The following is a 9,902-nucleotide window of genomic DNA, read 5'->3' as shown; positions in this document are numbered from 1 at the left end:
TCTATGCAATTTAGAAATAAACATACACATGTAGAAAAGTAAGGTGCGAAAAAGTAAACAATACATATGATATGTTATCAGGGTTCGATCAATACTATCTACATCCTTGCCTTGGCCACACCAGCACAAGGATTCTACCACTACTCACTTAACGGGTGGAGCGGCACTGGTTATAACCAGGTCAATTTAAGGGGCTGATCTCAACCAACACGCCTTACCAGGATGGTGCACCTAACTTTCCTAACCGGGTTTAAGTCAGTCTGGGACTATTCAACAGGGTTAGTCTCCCTTTTCAGGCCTACACTTGGAATACAACAAATAATTTGAAATTTTTGTACACGAAAATATGCTTATCAACTAAGCAGACTATGTATATGCACAACATAATCAATGCACCTCAAGTATGTATGAACTATAAGCTCATAGCTCTCCATGTGCAATCAACACTCAAGGTTATGTCTATAGTCTATCAAGCACAAAAGTTTTTTACAAGCTAATCTTTGAAAGCAAAGTATATCAAATCTTAATATCATATTAGTGTTTCAAAGATGCTAGCAACAATGTTCAAATCAACTCAAAAATATTTTCCTTAATGAAATATTGCACAAGAGTTGTTTGAAAAATGTTATAGCTTGTGAAAATATTTGCACAACAAAAATATAACTATAGGAATCTTGCAATGAAAATGCAAATATCTTTAAGCTTATGAGTTTATTCCAATACAAGATTTTATCAATGAAAATCTATGGGATAAACTATGCTAAACTCCCCAAAATCAATATCAAATATTCAAGCAAGAGAATGAGAGTATTAACAATACCTAATAAGCACTAGCACAATTTGTAAACTCTTATAATACTAAGATGTACCAAGGGAATGAATATACGAGAGTGTTTGGAGTGGAATAGACAAAAATAGGCTTTTGAGATTGAGAGGATTTTTCACTAATTATATTTTTAATCTCACTTTAATTTTGCAAATGAGCCCCTATATATAGAGAATGGTAAAATTATAATCGTTGGGGGACTCATAGGGCATTCTTAATTTTTTTTAAAAAAGTTTAGCAAAATTAACCTTGTTTAACCCTTTAACCTCGGGTAAAATAAAATTTAACCCGAGAAGGTTCGGGTGGCTTAATCGAGGTTTGGTCGCCCGAACAGACTTATATTTAAAAAATCTTTAAAATAGTTTGGAAACCTGAGTCGTAGTTCGGTAGCCTGAACAAAAGTCAGAAACATTTGCTCCATGGTTCGGGTGCCCGGGTCTTGGGTCGGTAGCCCGAACACAAGAGTTCAGTAGCCCAAGGTGTTGACCTTATTGGTCACACCCGGTTTTGATTATGAAAAATACTCATTGTATCTAATGAGTGTTTGAGGTTTTGTGAGGAACTAAGCATGTTAAGATCAAGATGTGCACAAAGTAAGCAAAGCTTGAAGACAAATTTATAATTCAGCATTGTAATATATTTATATTGATTTGTAATAGTAAGTAGGTATTTGGTTTGTAATAAGCTAACACACATCACATGTATGATTTATTACGTAAGCTCAAACAAACCATGAATGAGAAAGGACCATAGAAAGACCTTAGGGTTTTCACTTGTCGACCGACACCGGACTTTTTCGGTGTCTTCAAATTGGACCTCAAGTGACCCTAGGATATACACATTTACACATATATTTGTTAGGCACTTCATTTGGGTTTGTATGCTTCAAGATTGGACTGAAATGCATACTTTGTGCACTTTTGGTCGACCATAACAGTCAGTTCATTTTGGCATGGTCGATCGAAACTAGGCCTGGGTCAATAGTTGACCAAGGTCCTGGTCGACCGAACCAGGTAGTTCAAAAGGCCCTAGTCGATCGAAACCCCCCGGTGTCAAAATTTGACCATCTAGTCAACCGACCCTTTTTGTACTCCAACTACCTGGTCGACCAGAGGGTCCTCGGGAGAAATCCCAGTGGTCTGGTTGACCGAACCAGGTAGTTCAAAATGTCTTGGTCGACCATACCTCGAAAAATTGAGAAATCGCCCTCTCCTGGTCGACCGAGCTTTCAATTCAAAAGTCCCCTAGTCGACTGAAACATATGAGACTTGGTCGACCGAACTTGTTGGTCGACCGGACCTCTCGGGTTGTCCTGATTTTTTACCGTAGTTAATATTTTTTAAACAGGGTTAAAAAGCTTTAAACATCATTAAACTTTCCTAATAATACCAATTAGGTCCCCAACGGTCATATTTTCTCCCATGTCTATATATATGAGTTCATTTGAGAAAATTAAGTGATATTAGCCACTTTGATTAGGGAAGAATTCTTTGAAAAATAAAAACCCTATACTACTCATTTTCTCACTCAAATCACTCATACTTGCCTTCTATTATTGCCTACATCATTTGTAAGTTGATTGAGTGTTTTGCTTAAATAGGTTTGCTCTCCTTGTGCTACTTGTTTGATACAATTTTTTGAGAGCCAAACCTAAAGATTCTTAGGGTGCTTTTGCTAATAAGCCTATCCTAAGAAGACTTTGTTTGATCTTCTAAGCTTGCACCTTCATTGCAAGATCTTGAGAAGATTGTATTTGTTCTTGGTTGCAAAAACTTTTCAAACACTTCCAAATATCTATTGTGCTTTTATCTTGCAAAATATTTGAAGAGATATTTGTTTGTGTGATTGTGATCTTTGTTGTCATATTCTTTCACTCATATATTATTCACTGAATACAAAGATTACACATCTTTTGCAAACCAAGCATATACAACATTTAATACTTACATGCTTGAGATATCTTGCTTATTGATATGCTTGAGACTTGACATCTTTGTGTGAACTTATTTGCTAAATATCTTGTGATACAAAGATTGCTTGTTTGCCACTCTCACGTACGCATTACACTGATAGAAAATACTTTTGAGAGTTGAACCATTTAGACCATATTGAGCTTACATATCGAATCATATTTGTGGTGTATGTTATTGCGCGCATTTGGGTACATATCTACTTTACACGAAAGCAGAATCACTGTACCATTTGATTGTATTTCAAATACTGTTGTATTTCCAAGCACGGGCCTGTAGAGGGAGACTAGCCCTGGAATAGTCTCGGATTGGCTTAGACCCGGTTAGGAAAGTTAGGTGCGTCGTCTTGTTAAGGCGTGTAGGTTGGGGTCAGCCCCGCTAATTGATCTGGTTAAGATTGAAGTCAGCCCTGTGTTAATTTGACCTAGTTGTAAACGGTGCCGCTCCACCCTTAAGTGAGCTACTAGTGGAATCCTCTAGCTTGCGAGTTAGAGGCGGGGACGTAGGCACAGTTGGCCGAACCCCGATAACATATCGTGTGTTCATTTACATTTTCGCGTTTTATATTCACCACACATATATGTTATTGTGTGAATGATGTGTTTGACTTAATTTCCACATCACGTTTATCTATGCATTAGAAAATTGCACAGACAAGACCCTAGGTTGTGTATATACTGTTGTTGAATAGATTAACCTAGGTGAAAAAGTTTTAAATTCCAATTCACCCCCCTCTTAGGAATACACCAATTCTAACACGGGGCATGATTTGAACTAAAATGCTCGGTAGCCCGAATTGGTGAATGGTCTTTTTCAAAGGGTTCGGGAGGTTGAGGGCAATGCGTTCATTCTGGTTCGGTTGCCGGACCTCTCATAGTTTTGCCTATTAAGTCCAATTTTAACTTCAACTAATTCCCTTGATATTTTAAGTGATGTTGGGGACTTTTTTACGTGCAAGTGCTAGGACCTAGGGTCTTTTAATAGGTCTCTCTAAGGTCTTGAGCTAATAAGTTCTACATGCATGATATGCAGATTATTATAGATCTTTCTGAAATGAAATTATTACAGACCCAATAACATTACAACAAATAATAAATGTGTCGGGGTCTTCCCTTATCTTCAGGTTGCCACATGCCATTATATGAACTTGTCAATGAGAACTTACACACAAACTTGGCAACCATTAAATACAAAAGTATTTGTCATTATCAAAACTAGGAATGACCTATAGGGTCAATAGATATTATGCTTAATGCATAATTGAATAAAAGTTTCCATCTTATTCTTAGTGCATAATATGATTTGTCTTTGAGTTGAATTGTTAGCATTGGGGGCTAAAGACAGGTGGCTATGATTTGGCTGACTAGTGCATCCCATAAAAGAGCCTAATTCAATTTTATTTTTACTTGCTAGCCCTTTGAGCAAATAAGCCATGTTTTTCAAAAGTCAGTTAACTAAATATTCACTCAAGTGGGGATTGTAATAACCAAAAAAAATAATAATAATTAAAATTATTAATCAGTCAATTAATTAAATTAACAAGTAAAATAGATAGTAAAAAATAATAATAATATCATTAATCAATTAATTAATTAAACATTATTAAATTAATTATTCAAATAAACAAATAAAGGGAATAGTAAAAAAAAAAACTAAAAAAAAAATTGGAATAAACATACATACATACATACATATATATACATATATATATATATATATGATTAATATAATATAATTTATATATATATATATATATATATATATATATGCATACATATAAGTAATGTTATAATATAAGAATATAATAACATAAGTTTTAAACTTATCATCTCCTAAAGCTTAAAGAAGCTTCAGGAGAATTTGGACTCGCAGCCGTCTCTGCATCTCCCTTAGTCCTCTTCTGCGTTCGTCACCTCTTCCGTCCTCCTCCTCTCTCTCCTCAATTTCGTTGGCCTAACGATCACCGATCGGGAAATAGAAGGTGTCGTTGGATTCGTAACTCCGCCACCGAAATTTCTACTAGAGCGGATTTGTCGTGAGATCGGCGTAGGTACCACTCCTGGGGAAAGGTATATTTCCCCTAATTTCTTAATTTCTTGTTAAATTTGTTGTTAAATCGACGATCAGACATCACCACGGGGTCCTAGTCATCGTTGTCGTCATTTTGACGTAGGTAATTTTTCAATTGAGGTTTTCTAGACCCCACTCCAACACGAGAGTGAGATTTGAAAATTTTGGTAATTTGGCTAAATTTAAGGGTATATTTATTTTTTATAATTTTTAAGTTTAAGAAATATTAAAATAATATTTTATTCAAGATTAATTATATGGAATTAGGATTTTTGATTTAGGGTCCGGGTGAGCGCCGTAGGTATTTTTCGAGATCCCTGTTGGCGTAGTTCAAGAAACCAAGTAAGGGAAAAAATAAATATTAAACCAGAATTTTTATGAATTTAATGAAAAAATAAATTGTGTTATATATACGTGTATATGTTTTGGTATGGGTAAAATACCAACCGTTTAAATTATATTTTTTTGAGTTTAGGGTTGTTTATTAGATATGTATATGGGAAAATGAACTGATGAAAGTGGAAAATATTTTTAGGACAATTATATAAGAAATGAAAGGTATTTTCAGTATATAAACATTAAATGTTGGTTGACTTATTTTACAGGCAATGTATGAATATTATTGCTAAACTGTGTGGCATGAGATTCTATGCAAATATGTGTTAAATGTATGAGATGCAAGTTAAGTAAGTAATGCATTGTGAATAAAACATGATATGGACTATGCTGCTTGTGTGTGTTAATGCAACCATGCAAAATAGTTGAAAAATGCTAGGTAAACAGCTGAAAAATGTTGGGTAAAACAACTGAAAGATGTTGGGTAAATGTGTAACAGCTGAAAAATGTTGGGTAAAATAGCTGAAAGATGTTGGGTAAATGTATACATAACAGCTGAAAAATGTTGGGTAAAACAGCTGAAAGATGCTGGGTAAAACAGCTGAAAGATGTTGGGTATGAAATGAAATGAAATGAAAAGGGAAATGAATGGAATGGAATGGAAATGAAATGTGAAATGTGAACAATGTAAAATGGGAAAGAGTCACTTAAAGTGAAATGAAATGTAATGTTTAAGCTATGAACATGAACGGATGTGTATGATTGAATAATGACAGAAAAGAATAATGTATTATGATATTAGAAGTGTTTATGTATGTACAACATGTTACATCTGGGCGGGGCGTACTGTTTTCCCGAGGGCTTGCTGAGAAAGGCAAGTGCACTAGTAGCTTCAGATGTGGCAGTAATTGCATAACGCACTAGGGTAGAGGGAACTTACTTGTATGGGCGGGTAGATTGTCGTATTCTTGGGAGCCTTCGCCGATAAACCTTTGTTTGAACTGTGTGAGCACGAGATCAATTTAATACTTGAGGGCTTATTGAGTAAGGTGAGTACCCTGATATGCTTCAGCAGTGACCTTCGGGTTGCCGAATGTATCAAAGTAGAGGAGTGCTACTTGTATGGGTAGGTAATCACCCCTATCCTTGGGTAATATCATGGGTTAAATCTTTTGCATGTGTTTGGTTAGGATCAGAGAATGATTTTAGAAATTATGTTAACGATTTTCAAATGTTAAATTTTATGTTGTTATACAAACTCATATTAGCCACACACTATTTTAATATATTGTTTCTTCCCTTACTGAGATGTGTCTCACCTGAATATACTTTTTTTTTAGGACCTCCTCGAGATCGAGCTTAGAGAGCTCGAAGTTTTTATACCATTATTGGGAAATAAAAAAAAAAAGGGTATATTTCTATGTTAATTTTAAGGAATGTAAATATTTATGTTTTATGTCTTTATGTTTTAAGGCTATTGAGTAAGGAATAACTGTGAAAATACTGAATTGTTTTGAGAGTTATGTAGATTTATGAAAATGCAGGTGATGAATGATTTATTATAGATTATAGTTAGAATTAGTGAACTCTTATATTATGTTATATGGAGATTATATTTATATTTTATGTCTTTATATTTTAAGGCTATTGAGTAAGGAATAATTGTGAAAATACTGAATTGTTTTGAGAGTTATGTAGATTTATGGATTATATTTATGTTTTCCGCTGCGTATGTATGGAATTATGGAATGTCAGGATTTTATCAGGTATAACGCGTCGGACTTGGGTTTTTGGATTCGGGCATTACAGGGATCCTATTAATTGATTATTCAATTAAGAAAATGGTAGATATTGAAATGAAAGAAGGTCATTTTGCTACTATATGGTGAAATTACATCGATTCATTGCTAGCTTATTTGAGCCTATTTATTCCTTCACTACCGGTCATAAGGTCACCTCCCATATTGGGGTGATTTCAGGGATGATAGAAAATGAAGTCATTGTGAAAAGCTAAAGAAAATGAAGAAGAGTGGAGAATAAGTAAAAAAAAAAAAGAAAATGATAAATAAAGGATGATGAATGAAAACATTTTTAAAGAAAAATGAAGATTGGCGAAGTAATTCCCTAAGCTATGAAAAGGAGAAAGTGAATATCAAAAGAGAAATTGAAAAGTGGTGAAAATCCCTGCAAGGTGATCTTGTGACCCAGTTGAAAACCCCAAGTCAAGAAATTTTGAGCCTTATATATCCTTTCTTCTTTAACCCACAACCATAGTCTACATTACGATCCTAATGAAAGCCTTGATTGGATCAATTATTTTTCTTTTGCTTCAATTGAATTTTCAATTCAAGACAAAAACCCTGAATTACATAATGATCTAATCCCATAATGGGTACATAGGCAACTCATGGATCCTTGATTCATGAGTGTGGTCAATACAGTAATTGAGACAAGGGGCAGATTGAGGATTTTGAGCCTAGTTGCCCCTCCTTTCTTAACCTTAAAACCTAGCCTACGTTTCTCCTCTCTTCGACTCTTTCTCTCTTTTATTCTCTTTCTTTTCACTTTCTCTACTCTCTTAATTTTGTTTTGCTTTTTGATTTCATATTCTTTATTTTTGCAAGTCTTGATTGAAAAAGGCAATGAACATTCAGACCCAAACTCGGATCATCAAGAGGTAAGAACCGAACCCCCTTCTCAATTTCTCTTTTCTTTTCGTTTTTCTTTTCTTTTATTTCAATTTTTTTTTTCATTTTCTAGGGCAACCAACAAGGAGAATCAAGGCTTGTCTGAACTAGGGTGAGATTAACCAAGGTTGGGTTGGGTTAGGCTCTAGTCTTCGGTTAGATTTAAAATTTGGGCCGAGTGGTTTGGGTTTAGGTTGACTTAAGGTTAAGCCCAATTGGGCTTGGAGAAGTTTGGGGCTTTTAGGTTGGCTAGGTTGTATCATTTTGGGCTTAAATTAAAATGGGGCTTGGTCAATTGGGCTAGGTTTTGGTTGGACTTTGTAAGTGGACTGAATTTGATTAAATGATGTTTGGCCAATTGGGCTAAGCCCAATAAGATTTGATTTATTTGATAAATGGTTCTAGTTTGGTTAAATTGGGACTTTGGGCTATAAACTGGTTTGGGCCTAATAGGGCCTTGGGTCTTTGGTTCAAATGAATTTAGGTTAGGGTCCAACATCTAATGCGTTTTGGTAGTCAAAGGGTCAATGGACCCAGGTCAAAGTTGACCTGGGTCATGGATCCAACCTGGATCTAAGATGGGTATTTGGGCGACTTTTCTTGGACCCGAGTCAAGTTAACCTGGGTCCCCATGTTGGATCTGGGGTAGTTGGGTATTGGTATTCAGATGTGGGTATTTAAAATCTTGATCTGGATACAGGTATTTGGATCTTAATTTGGATATGAGTCAAATACTTGAGCTTTATTTAGATTATTTTGGGAAAATTTTTGGATTTATTAGGTTAAAAATGATTTCTATTCTATTCAAATTTAAACCCTAATTACAGAATCTTGAGTTTAAAATTGAGCATGCAAAAATTGAAACAAACTTAATATAAAATTAAAAGTACCAACCTCGGTTCTTGAATCTTCCAAACTGCAATCTTCTCTTCCTTTTCCTAAGCCTCTTGAATTCTCCATTGCTAATATTCTGCTGCTTCTGCCCTTTTAGCCTTTCAATCTTCAATCTTCCTCCATTTCTCTAATCTCAATCACTTAGCCTCCTTTCCTCCGGCCTCCAATTTCTCTTCTTCAAACCTCAAGTTCTTACAATATTCTCTCTCCAATTTTCGCCTTACTCTTTCTTTAGTGAGCACTTATTTTTTAATTTTCTTCCAATTATTCTCTCTCTAATTTGCCTCCCTATTGTTCTCTCCTTTAACCTTTACGAAATTCTCTATTTATAGGCTGAGAAGAGAACAACCCAATTAAATTTGACTGATCAATCAATTCTAATTGATGAATCGAACTTAAAAATATTTTGTTGATTAAATTCAATTAATCAATCCATATTTTAATTGTTCAATCAAATTTAACACAAATTAGTTTTTTTATTCTGATTCATCAACTGAAATTTTTTGTGGTATGTGTGCAAGTACAAGTATGGAGGCTAGCCTACTTGACTTTCTTTTTTTTTTTTTAATTAATTTTTTCCTATTTTCAATGTATTCATTTTTTTTTCCTAAGTATTCAATTTTTTATTTTTTATTTTTCAAGTATTTTACTATTTTCATTGTATTAATGAACAAAACCATAGGCAAATTTGAATGATAAATCATACCTAGAAAAAGATCCAAAAAAAAAAAAAAAATCTACTTTTGCTATATAAAGCTCCGGACAAAATGAGACATCTACAATAATCAAAATGCAAAAACTGTTATTCAAAATCTCTGTTTCAAGCATTGAACCACAAATAAATTATGTATGTTAGAAAGAAGATTATGAATGGGTTTATGATTAAAACATAGAAAATAATTTTCAGAAAGATAAAACTAATATGATGAAACCACACAATAATTCATGACAATTGCACCAAAATAACAAAAACAAAAAAAGTGAAACCATGGAAAGGGAAGAATGAAGGAAAAGAAAATAACTTTGATAAAAGATAATAAAAAGTGATGATGAAAAGAGAAAATACTTATAGAATACTTTCGGGATTGGAGCAATAAAATTGTAAATAATTTATTGCTT

This window comes from Malania oleifera, chromosome 13, assembly GCF_029873635.1.
Source record: "Malania oleifera isolate guangnan ecotype guangnan chromosome 13, ASM2987363v1, whole genome shotgun sequence".
Taxonomy (NCBI): Eukaryota; Viridiplantae; Streptophyta; class Magnoliopsida; order Santalales; family Ximeniaceae; genus Malania; species Malania oleifera.
Note: the sequence above shows the minus strand (reverse complement) of the source record.